The following is a 17,965-nucleotide window of genomic DNA, read 5'->3' on the forward strand; positions in this document are numbered from 1 at the left end:
TTTTTTGAGGGTTTGCGTTGTCCTGCAGAGATTTTACTCACATTTCGAACCGTCAAAGTTGGTTAGACAGAGATAGAGAGACAGAACGAGAGAAAGTATTTGTATAGGACTGAATGGGATTTGTCATAATGTCAGAGCGGAGGCTGTGATTGGTTCAGATAAGGTTCAACTACTTCCCCTGTCAACGACCCTTGTCAGGCCTTCAACAAAAACATCCAGTTACAAGGATGTTTAGCGGTTGCAGTGACATGCGATGTTGAAATTGCAGTGGTCATCCATCAACTGCAGAACTAGGCAGAAACCATGACATTTACTTGAGCAGTCTCAGTGTGGGATTATTAGAAAGGGGAAAATCACAGCACTGTTAAAAAAATTGCATCTCTGTTTCGCCTGGATCTCACAACTCAAAAAACGGCGAAGCAAATTTTCAAATAGGCTCTATCTTTATAAATAAAACCACAGATTTGAGCTTTAAACAACTACATTCTCGACTGAAAAACTCTTAAAAGTACATTTCGTGACATAATAACAGCAGCAGTTTTTAAATTATGCAGGTTTTCTCCTCTGCCATTGACGCTTACTAGTTGGTGCGAGATGCATTCTGGGATACCTGGCTGTTTAAGTTTGCACAAGTCACCTCCTGATGCATCCTCGATAAAAGGGGTAGAGCAAGAACACATCTGGGGATTTAAACTACCTCGCTAGATGTGAACTTTAAATTGGAACTGTACTTGGGCAGCGACTGATGACTGATGAAGAACACAAGTACAGACAAGAACACAGATTGAGAAAGGCCTAAGGTCTTACTAGGCATACTAGAAACTTCCAGGCCGGTGTGTTGAGGCAAGTTGGAGCTAAACTGCAGGACAATGGCCCTCCAGGACCGAGTTTGGACACCCCTGGTCAGACACCATGGTTTATTTCCAGGCTGGTACACAGATGACACTTGCACTGGTTGGAATAACAGGACGCACAAGGTTGCAATGGAGGTCTGTGGCTCACAGGAATGACTTATCATCACAGCCGCAAGTGTTCTAGTAAATCACATTAGTTAAAAGGTAATTGGACCAAATAATTCATTTACTCCATTTGGCACTTCTAACCATGATGTATTAAATTACTAAAAGATCTCTTCCCCCCAGGTCTCTCTGTCAGACGACCACAGGCCCGACTTTAATATCAGTGACTATCTTCCACACTATATGTTCCTTTTTCATTGCCTGAAGGGGTAGACAAAGAGTTAATGTTATTTGAAGTCTGACACACCTGTGGGAAAGATTTATAGGGTACACTAGTTGCTGATGGGGAATCAGATAATTGGGGATCTTGACTCATGAAACTGGTGGAAAATTGGTGCTACCCATACAAAAACACTCTAAAATCATTACGCCACAACAATTCACAAATGAATAACAGATAAAGTTGAGAATTAGTTTTTACTACTTGAAAAACGAGGTAATTTGTCAGCATTAGCTTCACTGCCAGCTTGACTACACTACTAAAAAGTTTGGACACAACTACTACTCCTTTATTATATCTATTTCCCCCTTTTTTTAAATAATAGTGTCGATAAAAATGTGTCGAGACCAACGTTCCTGCACTATGCAACCTATCCATTTAAAAATGAATAAATTAATATTTAATAGTTTGTGTCAACTAATGAATTCTAAAAATATGTAGATAAAAATAGTAAACAAAAAATAAAATAGTTTATTAAGGAATTTGTAAGCTTTAATTCTTTATTATGACATTTTTTCCACTTTTTATAATAATAGTTAAAAAATTAATCTTCAAAACTATGATTTAACACACATGGAAGTATGGATAATATGTAGGGACAAAAAAAAACTTCAGTCACACTTATCCATATAGAAATGAATTAATCAACAAAATGAAATGAGTTTTGTAGACAAAAATAAACTGTTTGAAATTAAGAATTTTAATATATATATTTATATGTATTTTTTTATTATAATTATTTTAATTAGTTTGAATAAAACATTTATATTTTCAATAAAATAATAGTTTTTAAAGAAATCATAAGCTGCCACCAGTGTTGGGTATAATGGATTACTAAGTAATTAATGAATGTAATTTAATTACTTTTCCCTTGAAAAAGACTATAGAACAATTCTATATAAAACAATAGTGGATTTAACATCTAATGTTAAAATGTATGTTTTTAATGTAACCTCCTTTTAAATACTTTGGTCAGTTCAAGAATAATGTATCCAATTTTATATTATTTATTTGAAAGAATTAAAAAAGCAGTTCATGTCTATCCTTGTATTGTTCAACTGGTTGAGGTTGATATGAGATTTAAAAAAAGTAATAAGTAATGCAATACTTTTAAAGAGAGTAATTAAAGGAATCTAATTACACTGTTGAAGATTTAATTAGCAGCTAATGAATTACTTTTTTACAGTAACTTACCCAACACTGGCTGGCACAATTTATTTTTGTCTAGAAAAACACATTTCAAGGAGACAGAATTTGTTTGCATCAGCACGTAAAACAGTGCTATAGCTTGGCTTGCGTTATCCTGTTTTAGGTTATCGGAAGAGACTCCCGTTTCCCACTGACAGGAAGACTGAACATAATCCCTGTATAACAGACGGGACTTTCTACAGGAAACCCAGAGCTGAGTTCTACATGCTAACGCACTAAACACCTGTTACAGCACATGTTGTGTCAGTTACTGATGGATCCCCTGAGATGGCATTGACAAGACACAACCATGGAGAGAGCTAATGCTAAGGCTCAACTCACTTTGGAAAAGTTGAATATTTTGTTTGAATACCTGAAGTATAAATAGTGATGCTTGCTTAATCAAAATCTAAGAAGCACACATGATTGCAAAAGTTAGTGTGTGGAACTGCAAGTCCCAGTTATCGTTGTTCTTTTGCCATCGGCAGAGACGAATCAAGTACAAGCTGTCCTAAACCCCTGTGCGCAGCTCCAGAGATCATTATTCACACAATCATAAAACATTTCATTTCTGCACTGCGCTCCAACATTTGCATATCCGAGATCAAATTCCTTCGTAGAGCTTCGAGCAACAATCTGACACCGCACACATCAATCTATCAGACAGTTTCCTCCGCGTCCCTGCCCTGAAATACAACGTCAAATCAATATGAGAGACAAATATCTCAGATATGAACAGCAAGACAGCCGTGCATGCATTGTGCATGCGGATATCACATCTGTAATTTATGATATATCAATGTCAACATGACACTTGAAGGCAGAACTGAATGTTAATGTACATAGTGGTGTTGGTGTGAATCCCTTGAGCTAACAGCCTGATCGAATCAACAGGGCTCAATATCTCCAGCTGTCGGACAACAGACACAGATTAAGGTGAATCTCAATATAAATCAATGCCAACTGTATCTTTTCAACATTAACCAGTGAAATATGAAACTGAGCAATATCTCCTAGGAAAAGCAGCAAACTTTATTATTCAAGTCATAAATAATATTTTTGTAATGATTTGGTTAGTACTTGTAAAGTAATTCTTTTTATGATCCTATAATAATCTGTTAGCCCAGTAAACACCGTGTACAGTAAACAAATAATTTTAACAAAAAAAAATTTATTAAGGTAAAATAAAGGTATTTTATTTTATTTTATTTATTTATTTTTCATATTTTCAAAAGTTTCTTAAGCACCAAGTCAGCACGTTAAAATGATTTCTGAAGGATCATGTGACACTGAAGACTGTTGTAATGAGGCTGAAAATTCAGATTTGTCATTTAAATTACGTTTTAAAATACACTAAAATAGAAAACAGTTATTTTAAATTGAAATAATGTTTCACAATATTATTGTTTTACTGTATTTTCGATCAAATAAACGCAGCTTTGGAGAGAGACTTCTTTCAAAAGCATAAAAAAAATCTTGATGATTTATGTCATATGATTTTTATAATGAAAACCTCTTTAATTTAATAAAGGGGTCATGACATGAGAAATGTATATTTCCTTGATCTGTTAACGTATAAGAGATATTTGTACCATTAAAACATCCTGCAAATTTCATAGCTTAAAAAAAAACTCATAAAAATAATTATTATTATTATTTAACCATGCAAGCTCCAAAAAAACGTTTGGATATTGTGGGATCTGTGGTGTCTTTTTTTACAGTCTATGGCAGGGATCTCCTGGGGGGCCACTGTCCTGCACCTGAACCAGCTAACCAGTGTCTTACTTGGCAAATATGTCCACAAAATACCTGAATATGTACATACACACTCTGGCAGGAGGCTGGGCCTGCTCGGATTATTATGACAGTCCATACGCAGCGTCCGGCCCAAAAGCGTTCAGACAGCTGATAAGAATGTTTGTATTGTAAGCCCCGAGTGCTCCCGTCTGCTTCACCAGCGCAGATCGAGCTTGTTTGCTCTGGCAAAGCTGCTGGCCAATACAAACTGCCAGAACGGAGAACAGAGGGGATTGTGGGATTGAGATCTCCAGTAAGATAGGGCTTAGATAGAGCTGGTGAGAAAATGCTGACGATCATAGATTTAGGCTTTAGGACTTTAGGAAGCCCTGTAATGCCATTACCTCATTATCTCCCAGCAAAATCCAGGCAAAAACAAGCACACATGCACCCCAAAACACCCCATGCTCAAACATACAGCACACTTTGTGTTCCACATTGCATTTTTTTGCGCCATGCAAATGACAGTTTTGCAGATTAAACGTCGGTGTACCTGCTGGAGGGGTCAACAAATTTCCAAGGAAACTATTTTTTTCTAGAAACGTGTGATGCGAATATGTTCTGAACATTACAATGCAGATGCTAGGGTCTTGTCAGGGTGTTGCTATGTGGTTGCTATGATTTTTTTTTAGATGTGTTGTTGGCGTTTACTAGGGCATTGCAATTCAGTTGGATGTTGTGGGTGGCGCATTTGCTAAGGGTTTTTACAGCTACAGTATGTAATGTGGTTGCTAAGATGTTGCTAGGTGACTGTTAAGAGTGTTTTTTAGAGCATTGAAATGCAGCTGCTAGGTTTTTGAGTGGTTGCAATTGAAAGCCTTTTAGAGTATTGTGGGTGGCTGCCAAAACTTTGCTATGCGTTTTTTTTGTTTTTTTTTTTGTGGTTTGTACAACAATGTAATGTGGCTGCTAAGGTGTTGTGTGTTTTTAGAATGTAGCAATTCTGATGTGGTTGCTAGGGTGTTGCTGTGGTTGCTAAGGTGTTTTAAGTGTTTTTTAAAGCAATGTAATGTGATTGCTAGAATATTCCTAGGTTGGAACTGAGGTGTTCTAAATATAGAATGTTGCAATTCTTCTATTAGGGTGATGCGGGTGGTTCCTAGAGGGTTGCCATGCAGTTCCTGAAGTGCTTTGTGTGGTTGCATTACATTTAGGGTATTTTGTGAATGGTTGCTAAAAATACTGTTTTTCACAGTAACGTAATGTGTTTGATATATGCCTGCTAAGTGTATTTAGAATGTTGCAATTAGAGTGTTATGAGTGGTTGCTAAGGGGTTGCTATGCAGTTTCAAAGGTATTTTAAATGATTTGCAGAGCATTGCAATGTAGTTGCGATGGCGTTGTGCAAGGAGTATTGGACATTTCAGAATTATAGTTTGTTCTAATGAAATTCTGTACACCTAATTTTACAGAAAAGATCATTAAAAGATAATTAAAAAAGATAATTAAAAGAGAAACACTGTAGGATTAAAATCTTATTTATGACATCATTCATCATTCTGGGCCACAGGCCAACCAGCTGTGCAGATGCTAAGGTGAAATGATGACACCAGAAGCAGCCAAGGGCTCCACGTGACCTTGTGACTCTTGGCTCTGACTTAGAATGAGACTTTAGAAGTGTGAGGTTACTGACTTTGTACCTTAACATCTCTTCACATCACAAACCTGACAAGAGATAAAAGACAGGGATATAAAAGAGAGGCAAGGTGAGAAAGAGAAGACAAGGGGACATCTCCACCTTACATTGCTTGAGATCTTCCTCAGATCTGTCTGACATTCAACCTTATCCTATACACTGACAGGTTTAGAAACCGATCTTTTTTTGTTTTGTTTTTAAACCACTAAAACTTTAAGCACCCTGGCTTAGAGAGTTGATAGAGTGGACTGTTGTTTGTCCCCCTGTTAGCTTTTATCCGTTTTTTTAGCATTCATTAATGGCAAAAAGCTTCAAAAAATGAAGTCACAGTACGAGGAACGTGAAGGTGCGTTTCGTTCAGGCCATGTCGTGATTACGTAACGATTCTGAGCTGTAAAAAGCCTTCACATGCGTGTAGAACTTGTAATTACGAAGTGTAAACTCGTAATTTTCTGAGAGCTACAACGTGGCCGCTGTACCACCTGACCACTGCAGATTAAAGGTGTGTTTGACTTGAAGGCAAGGCAAGTTTATTTATATAGCACATTTCACACAATGGTAATTCAAAGTGCTGTAAGGATTCAAATAAAGAATAGCATAGTAATAAAAATGGAATGCATAAGAAATGAAAATAACAATGAAAGCAGCCTATCTGGTTGGAAGAGTCAGAGTGTTCCACAACTGCTTTGTTTTACTTTGAGATTTTCCCATATTGATTGAACTGTGCCTGCGGTGTTTTCTCGCCGCCTAAATAATCTATTGGACGTCTCCAGATCAGATTTTTCACCTAAAATCAGCCAGGAAGAACTCTAGGACTGACCTAGAGCGACGCTGTGCAGACCGATCAGTCTATAACATTAATTATTGTTCTGGCAAGCATCCTGACTATTGAACATGTACAATACAAATAATATGTTAAGCCTTTGTAGGGTTGTTTTACTATTAAATACGCCACTTTTGTTGTTTTCCCAAGCTTAAGCAATGCGATTAATTTACTTCCACGTTATGTGTTTCCTAGTAGTCTGTATCTGACGGAACAGCAGACTTGTGTACTCAGTAATAGCATAATACATTTTATACATTTTAATGGGACTCTCTTCACAGACAGACTAATGTTCAGTTGATCCTGACCTTTGACCATTTTGTCAAGATTACTTTTTTAAACTTGAGACACATAATGAACATGTTTCTAATAATGCTTAGAAAGAGTAGCACTGAAAATTCTGATTTTAGTGAGTCGATTCCTTTGTATTGATTCATTGACTCGTTTGAGTCAATTCACTTGTATTGGTTCATTGATTTGTTTGAATCGATTTAATGTTTCATTTAATACACTATACAGAATTATTATTTTTTTTTCCGAATATTTATTTAATTAAATACTGATGTGTATATGAATATATTTGATTACATTACATTGATTAAATGTTTGGGTTAATGAATCAGGTATTTCAGCTACTAAAGTACAGTAGGCTACGTACAGTCCAGTGAATTATGTGATAAATCATAGTATTTCCTTATTATTATTAATGTTATTGCACTGGAATATGATATTTATAATCAGATTTAATCATCTGAATCAAACAACCAGTTCGAAAGAATATTTAATTCACGAAAAAAAGAGTTGAATCAGTATGTTGGATGTATTTAATGGGTTTCCAACTTGCTTGATTACTTGATAAAAACACTGAATTGTAATTAAACAGCACTGTCTGAGTGTGTGTGCATTTGGCAAAATCGGAAAGAATTATCTTATGAGTTTCTTTGCCTGACGGGAAGATTACATTTGCCTCCATACTGTCGGCATTCAGACATTCTCCAGCGGTTCCTTCTGCTGCCGTGAGCCGACTTCCACTTCTGAGAACTCCGGAAAATCACATTGGCTGTCGATGCACTCAAATAAAAGTATTTAAAGATAACAAAAATGACCTACTACAATTTAAAGCACTTTAGATACAGATTATCAGTATGGCTCAGAAGTTGAATGCTGATGAACAGTTGCATCGAATTTCATCTAAATGAGCAGGACGTCTACTTAAGATCCTTTACAATAGAGATGTGGCGTCTGTCCTCACAGGTGAGTGTGTATGTCTGGTCTCCTGTGCACTTTAGTGTGGTTCGTATGCAAGCCGAGATTACTTTCACATACATACTGAGTTACAGTCATGAACCTAGCGACCACGTAACCATACACTGCAAAGCATACTCCCCCTGTCATTAAGACACATTGAAGTGCTCTAAGTGGTGTCATGTTGTAATGTCAGTGCTAGTTCATTGTGGTTGTCTTTTAGGGTGGTAACTATTCCGGTGGAGATGTATAGAGTTGAACAACTAGAGTTGCCTTTCACCTTTGGCTTGACCTGGTCTTTTCAATCTCAGTCTCAATGGATATCGAATGGGCTAGATGAGGCTCTTCCGCCCCTGGAGTCGAGCTCGGCCTCTTACAATGGCTGATGGGAGCTTGTGGACGCAAGATGTGGGCGGAGCCTGTTGATATGAGTCTGTGGATCAGATAAACCCAGTCTCCCACTTTCCCCTTCTGGGGGGCACTGAAACCAGACCCTCGGACATGCACCGGAGGAGCTGGAGATTGTTCATTGTTCAAAGAGAGTTAAAGCATTTATCTGCAGTTGGAATGGCGACCAACCTAAGAGTCTGCTTGAGTATTTAATCAGGTTGTGTGAAGATAGGTCTTCATCGCACTCATCAGTGCCCTCGGTTTTTAACCTCATGTTATCTTAAACAAACTATGAGATTAGAAAGTTCTCCATTGATGTTTCTGGTTAATGATGAGAATGGCAAAGGTTGTGTAGTACTCTCCTGACCTCCTGAATTCTGAGGAAAACTTCAGCATTCCCTAATAAATATGCAGATGTTTGCAAACAGTGTGGGATGACCAGGAACATTGCCCTGAACCCCTGAGTCCTCCAAAAACCTGTGTCAGTGGGTCATTATTACAAAATAACCTGATCAGGACCCTGACATACTGCTTAGTAGAGGTGTATTTTTTCCCATATAACACATGGATACTTACTTATTTATTTAGTTTTATTTATTTATAGTACCATTTAAAACAGTCTTTACAAAGTGCTATGCCAAAAACATGTTGTGATTAATATATATATATATATATATATATATATATATATATAGGCCTAATGTATAATAATATGTGATATTTAACAATAGTATAAAGAGTAAAAGAGCCGATTGTTCTGTACATTATTATAAATCACATATTTTGTATACTTTTTTAAATATATTTTTACACTATTTTTTCTTTTAATCATATATATATATATATAGGGCTGTCAACGTTGACGCATACGATTAATTCAAAATCTGATTTTTGAATCCTGTGATATATATATATATATATATATATGCACTGATATGTATATATACACTATACATATCAGAACTAGTTTAAAAGATATGCTATAAATAGCCACCCCTGACAGCCTTTATACAGAAAAAAAAATCCTCTGAAACAGTTTATTCAAAGCTTTGACTGACAGACTCTCTGGAGAAGGGGCCGTTTTCTCTTATTCTCTTTAAAGAGATTCTGGGACAGTTGAAACTCTCTATTGTTCACCGAGTAGAGTCACAGAGAGAGAAGTGGGTGTACCCGTCCCGACCCCCTCCCCTTCAGGTCTTTCTTCCCTCCTCCTCGGTCCTCACTATGGCCCATGTCAGCGCTCCTCAAGTGTGCAGGCCCATAGTCTCCTGACAGACCCACTCTCCTTCCAGCTCTTCCCCACTTCTGAGGCCTCTTTTCTGGGATAGGTAGAGCAGGAGTGCTGCTTCATAATGGAGGTGGTGCAACAGGTTGGACATCAGCTATCTCCATTTGGGATATCCGAGTGTCTGTCTGCATCTGCAGGTAATTCTGCTCTTAAACGTTCAGCACTGCAGCTGAGAAGCTTTTTGGATGACAGAATTGTTTTTGTTTTTGGCTAGATTTGCTGTAAGTTCAGTTGTATTGATTTTGTCAGATTTTTCCTAGTAGTTTGTGTGCCTAATTGTTGTTTCAGCTTGTATTGTTATTCATATGATTCATAATTCAATTATAGTCACATTATGTGTGGAAAGAAGTAATTTAGGCCAGTCATTTTCTATAAATCATTCGGGTAAACTGAAGATTAATATCAACACTCACAGATGCCAGAATGGTTGTATTTGTAGAAATAAGCAGGTTTGGGCCCTTGCGTCTGTCTGAGTCGAACATTATTTATGAGTTTAAACCATTTCATGAACAACAAACTGTCTCTGCTTTCTTTCCCACTCTCACTTTTTCCTCCAAACAGTCCTAGTTTCTGTGTTTCTTCATCATGATATTCTCAGATGTGTTGATGGATCTCGGCTGTCTCAGAGTACCTCAGATGCTCTCTGTACAGCATGTGTTGTCTAACTCATCTAAGTCCCTGTTAAAATAATACAAAGCCATTAATATTTGCATTATATCCCCATGCATATTTCTTTGCGGCTCCCTTAAGGCTTTTAAAAACAGTCTTCGCAGTAGCTGAGAGGAGTTCAAGCTCAACCAGGATGTATGAATTATGTTATGTCTATCCTGGGCAAACAATGCTATACTGCAATTGTCCTTTTTCCTGCCAACTCCTGGTGCTTCCTTAGTGTACAGTGAGCATCTAAATCAAATATTTGTGGTGTTTCACAACACTGTTTTGAGAGGAACATAAGAAAAAATCATTATCTGTATCTGTGCATTGTTGGCACGACCACAAAACGATTCCCATGTAACAATGGGCTTATTTATGTGGCTGTTTTGTTAATAAAATGGCTGTTGATCTTTGGGATTAGCGAAGTCAATGATGGGAACACACATAATGGAGCATTTAAGGGTGAATGGCGTTCCTGGAGAAGGTATGTGACAGTAATTGCTGCTCACTATAACCCTTTTGTTTGGTTCCACCTGGTTTGAGCCGTCTTATAGCTCAGGTCACTCATTAAAGAGCAGCCAAGCTCATATTTGATGAGACACATGCACATGAAGAGACATACAGCACAAAAACATTATATATATATCTTATGTTATTACATTATGTTTATAATCAACATTTTCTGCCTTCTTGGATAGATTTTTCCACTTGCTTCTTTTCTTGGAGAAGTATTTGCACCAGGAGTGTGTATGATGCATTTACTAGATTTGTGTGACAGATCCTGAGTCTAAAGCTTCGGGTCTCATTGGTTTTGTTATTCCCATGACAGTTCACTCTGCTTACTTTTAAAGTCCTGTGGCGTGACAGGTTGTCTAGTCGGTTCAGAAGAGCCGTCTGCCTATCGCCCCGTGCCATCAGTGGCAGATGGTGTGAGTTTTGAGTTGTTAAAATCTCAGGGTACCTCAAACACAGACACTGACCCAGAGACTGGAAGTCTGAACAGACAGTGTCTGACTGCAGCTGTTACAGGCACTTTAAGACTTTAATAAGAGGACTGTCAAGAAAGAGTCCCCTTTTCCTTTGATCCTATATTAACATAAAACATATATTATCTCTTTTTCTTAATATTGCATTCAAACTGTTGCTGCCCATATGTTGTATATGACAACTCTCTGAATAGTTTTAGCATGTTATTGATGGCAATGTTAATGCATTTTGGTCTTGGAGGACTAGATCTGCGATGCTATGCTGCTGCTGATGATTATTGCTGCTGCTTCAGAACAAGTATGGACTTGCTACTGCTAATAGATACAGACACACTGCTGTGAGCATGTAAGATATGCTGCTGCTGCATAAATAAACATACATAAATCCTATAGCAGATCTAGACAGGTGGAGCTGGGGGAGGTAGAGGGTTTCAAAGATCAGCTTTTAGTGATGTGTCGTTCATGAACGATTCGTTCATTTTGAACGAATCTTTAATATGACTCGGGACTACCGAGTTGTCTCAGAGAGTGATTCGTTCAACATCCCATTGGTTCTGTACATGAAACAGAAATGATTAGTTCGAGTCTTCGGGAGTTCGGGTTCGGCTCGGCCGGGTCCTCCGAGTCTTTCGTTCTTCCTATCAGTCCCATAGAGACTATGCTGTCAGTACCGGAAAGAGAAATTATTAGTTCATCTGGATCGGGTTCGGCCGAGTCTGAGTCTTTCGTTCTTCCTGTGAGTCCCATAGAGACTATGCTGTCAGTACCGGAAAGACAAATGATTAGTTCATCGAGTCTATCGGGTATGAATCTTCGGTCTTTTGTCACGTGACCGCTGGTATCTCGCTACAAAGACAACATTAGATTCGTATTATTGACTGTGTGTCTGAATGTATATTGTTTTATATTTAGGAATTAACATACAATTATCAAAATATATGTGCAATAAACTGAGGTCAGGTGAACTAAACGGACTGCATTAGCCTGAACTTTAGACCCAACTAATCAATTAATTAAAAATGTGGATTTGGCTGCATTACCCTATAGTTTATTTTAGTTTTTTCAAATGTAATCAACATTTTCGTAAGTACTAGATGTGTTGGGCTATTTAACATGACATTTTAATTATATTCTGCTAAAATGAACGAAATGACTCGAAAAAAGATTCGTTCATTTTGCTGAACGAGATTCAAAGATCCGAGTCCGTAAAATGATCCAAACTTCCCACTACTACTAGCTTACAGCAAACAATGAACCAGTCTGTTTAAATGGTGAGTAAGCAATCTCATTGGGTGCAAGATTAGCAAAGGCCAATCAGCATGTGCCATGAGGTAATGATGTGATTGCTTGCGGATTGCTTGTAAAGGACCGATCAGCCTGCACCCTCTAGAGTTTCATTAATTCACCACAGATGAATCTCTGTGTTGCAGTTAGCAGAAGCTAACTTTTGTCTCTTCCATTTAGTGTTGTCCACGGCACTGACATTTAAAAAATGTGACGATACCAGCATTTCCCTCTGTTGAACACACGGGAGTGTTGGAATGCAGCCGTCTGTCCGCCGATAGCCGTCTGTCCGCCAACGCTCCCATGTGAATCTGTGTAAGCGCTCGGCGAAGGCGGCATGTTTTTGAAGCGTTGATCATTGTAGCCAATCACAGACATATATGTTGAGCGCGTGAACACAGTGACCAATCAGAGACATATGTTGAGCACATGAATGCAATGGCCAATCAGAGGTGTTTAAGAATCCGTTCAACAGCGCTCTAAATGCTAGATGTGTTGTCACATTTTTTCAATTTCAGTACCGACTTGGTACCGAGTTCGGTACTCTTGACAACACTACTTCCATTTGAATCTGCCAACAACTCTCATTTCTGTAGATCAGGAATGTCACAATAGAAGATTCCATTGGCTTCAGCCAAATCACAAATGTTATTTGTCATGAAGGTCAGTAGATTAGGAATGGGCATGGAGCAACTTTCTCACAGTCTCAGGAATGGACAACAGAGAATAGCGCCATTTACTTGGGATTGCTGAAAACGGCCACCTTTGGAGATATAATCCTGTTTATTGGTCAAATCTCCTGACAAGCATGAAGTCTCCCTGCTATCTTTCACTTTCTCCTGTAGTAGGCCTACTTGGTTTATCTCATACAATGTTTTCCCAGACAACAGTGTGAGATTGACATAGTGCCTTTGATTGGATTTACCGACGGAAACAATGGCCTGGGTTATCAGATTGGTAGAGAGCAGGGACTATGATTAGCCAGTGATTCACTTTATCTGTATACGTACCTTCAGATTAGTTCACTCACATTGCCAGTAGTGAATAAGGCCTTTGGATTTACAGGCTAATCATTTTTCTTTTATGATAAAACTAAATTACCTATCTGTCACATAGTGTCAATTCAAAAAGTATTAAGTGTTAAGGTGTAGTCACTCGAGGATTTGAGCATGCACATTTACTTTAAACCTGCAGGGAATAGGCAGCAGAATAAGTTGAATAAATATTAAATATACAGTGTTGGGTGTAATGCATTAATTACAAAATGTAACGTCTAATGTTTAAATGTATGTTTTTAATGTAACCTTCTCCCTTTAAATACTTCAGTTCAAGAATAATTTATGTTATTTTATATTATTTATTTGAAAGAATTAAAAGAGCAGTTTTTTATATCCTTGTTTAGTTCAATTGGTTGAGGTTGATTTGGGCTTTTAATGCAATTATTTTTTTAAGTAATAAGTACAGTAATCTAATTACATTGTTGAGGATGTAATTAGTAGCTAGTAATTAATTCCTTCTTTAGAGTAACTTACCCAACTTTTTTTTTTTTTTTTTTTGTATTGTTAAATAATAATTTAATATAATTTAATTTTTATATTATTATTATTATTTATAATTATTTATTGATTTTTTTTATCTTTTATTTATTGATCTTTTAATAATATTAATATTAATTAATTTGGAATTAAGTATGCAAAATTATTTAGGACAACAAACTTGGGCAACAAGATTTTAATAAATGTTTTTAATAAATATTTGTTCATTTCTTTTTTGTATTATTAAATTAAATTAAATTCATAAAATACATATTATATTGAATTATTATAATCATGTAATCATATTAATGTTGTTATTTATTTATATCGATATTAAATATTATTACATAATAAATTATTTAAATAATGTACATTTTAAATCATTGTAAAATATTAAAATAACCATATTAATGGAAGTCTAGTGTGACAGCATTTTTAGAAAAGCAGTTTCCTCATTCGAAAACTATGATTAAGTTTATGTAAACTGATTATGTTTATGCCACGTATCTGTTCAACTTGGTCTCTCGATCATCCGTAATAAAATGCACGGAGTCAAATGGATTGCATGTTAAACAAGTGCTGGATTTATTCCATGACTTTCTAAGATCTAGTTTCTAAATGGAAACATATCTTCTGACAGCTGCTTGGGCTGTTGGACAGGCAATCCATCAAATTCTCATCAATTATGTTTCATATTTATCATGACGGTGAGTCCAAATCTCTACATTATTCGGTCTCGTCAGCTGTCGCAGGAGAATGGTGTCTCTGTGCGCAAATGATACGCTTTTGAGATCACTACCTGGTTTATTTACATAATTAAATGTGCTTATTATTAGACATTCTACACTCTGGACATAATGAAATTGTTTTGCTTTATGTACTTAGACTAATGGAGACATGTTTACTGCGTAAGCCTTGCCATGGGTTGTAAATCCAAGTTAAGATTATTAGGCCCAAACACAACGGACTGTTTGTGAGTTTGTCTAATCCTTCAAGCCACACTCCTTATCAAGACTGTTTTACGAGGGTCACGATATGCAATTGCAGAAGCAGTCATCTAAATGACGTAATGCTGAATAATCTATTGCGATGTGCAGTAGAGCGATATGATAGCGGTATGACAGCTACAAGAATTGATTCAGTATGTCACTGGACTCAGAGTGCAGCTTTCCGTGCAACAACATCAATCATTCATGCCACATTAGCGCTAGGAGACAGAGTTTGTCCCCGAGAGCTCGTAAGCATGGCTGTATTACTGAGATTCGGAAAGAAAGCACAGAATAGAGAAGGTGAAATATGTTTTGTTTGCAGGAGTCGGGGAACTGCGGCTTGCTAGTTTAATGGAACATGCTAGCTGGAGATTACTGTAAACATTCCACCTCATTCCTTTGCCATGGCAACAGAGGTGCAACACCATGGTGATTCCCTGACAACAGACAACAGTAAACAGCGATCAGGCAAACCCCCTGCAGAACTATAATGGCTGAATGCATCTTAAAATTAGGGAGAACCAGTCGCTTTCGGGCTCATTTTAGCCAATCATCATACACTCTCAGAACAAAATGGTACAAAAAGCTGTCACTGGGATTGTACCCTTTAAAAAGGTTCTACTATTTACCATTTAGGTACTAATATGTGCACTTGTAGTACCAATATGTACCTTTGAGGATCTAATATGCACTCTTTAGGTACAAAGGTACCGCCCCAGTGACAGCTTTTGTACTTTTTTTTTTTTTTTTTTTGAGAATGTATAGGCCTATATTCTGTGTCCAAAAGTCAATGTTTTGGGTTTTTCATTCTTGAAATTGTTCTCAACACATCTGCGTACGCACAAGAATTTGTTCAGAACCTCGTTCTGATGATTTTGGAGTGTTCTAAATGAGTGTTCACGCATAAGACACACCAAAACCATCTCCATATAAGGACTTTCCACACTTCTTTTCCCTCATAGCCTTTCAGTACTCTCAGCAAAAAGATGATGCTCAACTCAAGCTATTTAATCTCAACACAAGTATACGATTTCTGTGTATGTGTGGTTTCAGTTGTTCCCATTTTTTTTTTGTACTTTTAGAATAACAAAAGTTACACATTTTTTGCACATGCACACTTAGAGAATGAAAGCCAGCGACTGGACAAGCGATGCAAAAACTAAAGTTTTTTTGTGTTTTTCATCTGTCGCTAATTACTCACTGTTGTATTCCAGCATGCCTTGGTGATATCACAATGCTAAATATTGACATAGTATTGCTGATAAGAGTTAGTGATGTTATAGGCTGTTAACCCTCTCAATCAATTTTAGTCATGTAGAAAGTGTGAACATAGTGGGATACATGAAAGATAAATAATGCTTTTCTGTGATTGTGATTCGTCTGCATTTATGTTAATGTGCATTGAAAAAAAAGTGTGAGACATTGATTAACCCAGAGTTAAAGTGGCATTAAAAAGGCAATTAAGGGGCCATTCATACAGAACTAATTTCTGGGTTGAAAAGTGGAATAAAAAAAAAAAAGAAGCAAGGTCTCAAAGTTTAACTTATTTGAACTTTCTGTCACAATTCTTACAATGCCGTGTCATGCGAAAGGCTCTGCAAAAGATGAGCTCAATGGTTAAAGACATGCATTTAGCTCATATTTACATAGAAAAACAATGCAAACGTAGTGCGTGGGAATGCAAGGGTTAAGCATGGTGTGAAAAGCGCTTTTAGTTTGTATGTATTTCCTTTCCATTGTGGCTATCTTACACAATATAATGGGTTATATAATACTTGTTTCATGACCGGGTCATTAGATCAGAGGAGGCTAACACCATGTTCCAAACAGGAAGCAATAAATCACTTCTCTTTCATGATAATCTAAGTTTTTGTCCTAAGAAGCCATGATCGTGACAATTTAGTACTCTAGGTAGTCCCGTCCGCAGTGAAATCCCATTGGTTGAAAGTCTTGATCTTATAGCAGTGAATTAAACATCAAATGTGTTCTGATTGGCCGTGAATGTGTGGACTAGTTGAAGTCCTCATGAAACAGAAGTTGCGATAGTCTTTTCTTCCCTACTGTGACGGATATCTGAGTGAAACGGCTTCTCGGACAAGAAGAACAAAATGTAGGGCGGGGCTTGATTTTGTCCAATGGGAATTGGTTGGATTGTGGGTTGTGGTGTTCTATTGCTGTGATGTCATGTGAGTGACAGGTTGCCCCGCCCTCGCGCCATTAAACATGTCATCAGAGAAGAGAATAGATGTTGCTGCAAGAGGGATGGGAAGTTATTTGGAATTTCATGGATTTAAAAATAAATAAATAATGACTTAATAAATATTGCAGAATTCCATAACAAACAATTGTCCATTTAGGTTTCATGGTGACTTTAAGATCTCTTTACTCACTTTTGACTCGTAAGTTTGAGTGTATTTTCTTGTTAATTATTTGCAGTCTGGCAGTCACCATAAAATACTGGTCCGTCCTGGATGTTATGGAGGAATAAACAGGAAGAAGCAGGAAAAAGGAGGTCACTGGGTTTGTTGCATTAAAGGGAGGCAAGTCACTTCTTCCTGTTACTCATGTCTGTAAATGTTAGATGGGCTCTGAGGAAAGAAACAGAAAGAGTCGAAGTCAAACTCCTTCAGGAGTCAAAGTATGTTTGCATAACAATCCGTTCACACAGCGCAGCCTGCGAATGCCTCGGACAGCTGCGTCCTAAACACCAGTGACATCTGAATAAAGACCTTCAGTTGATTATGTCAGCGCAGTTGCTGTTAAACCCACAAGCATGTGTGACGGACGTTAGCTCGAAGATTTACTGTACTATAAAACCACTATCCTGAAGATCTCATTTATTTTAATGAGATGAATAAGAGTTTGTGGGTCACCTGCTACTAACCGACTTACTGGACGGACACATGGTACA

The 17,965-nt window shown here is 37.2% G+C and overlaps 1 protein-coding gene across 1 annotated transcript in view; it reads left to right on the forward strand.

The window, feature by feature from the left end:
• Positions 1 to 17,965, forward strand: part of arhgap24 (Rho GTPase activating protein 24) — a 116,322-nt gene that overhangs the window by 76,731 nt on the left and 21,626 nt on the right. The gene's annotated exons all lie outside the window — the stretch shown is intronic.

This window comes from Rutilus rutilus, assembly GCF_951802725.1.
Source record: "Rutilus rutilus genome assembly, chromosome: 18".
Classification (NCBI taxonomy): domain Eukaryota; kingdom Metazoa; phylum Chordata; class Actinopteri; order Cypriniformes; family Leuciscidae; genus Rutilus; species Rutilus rutilus.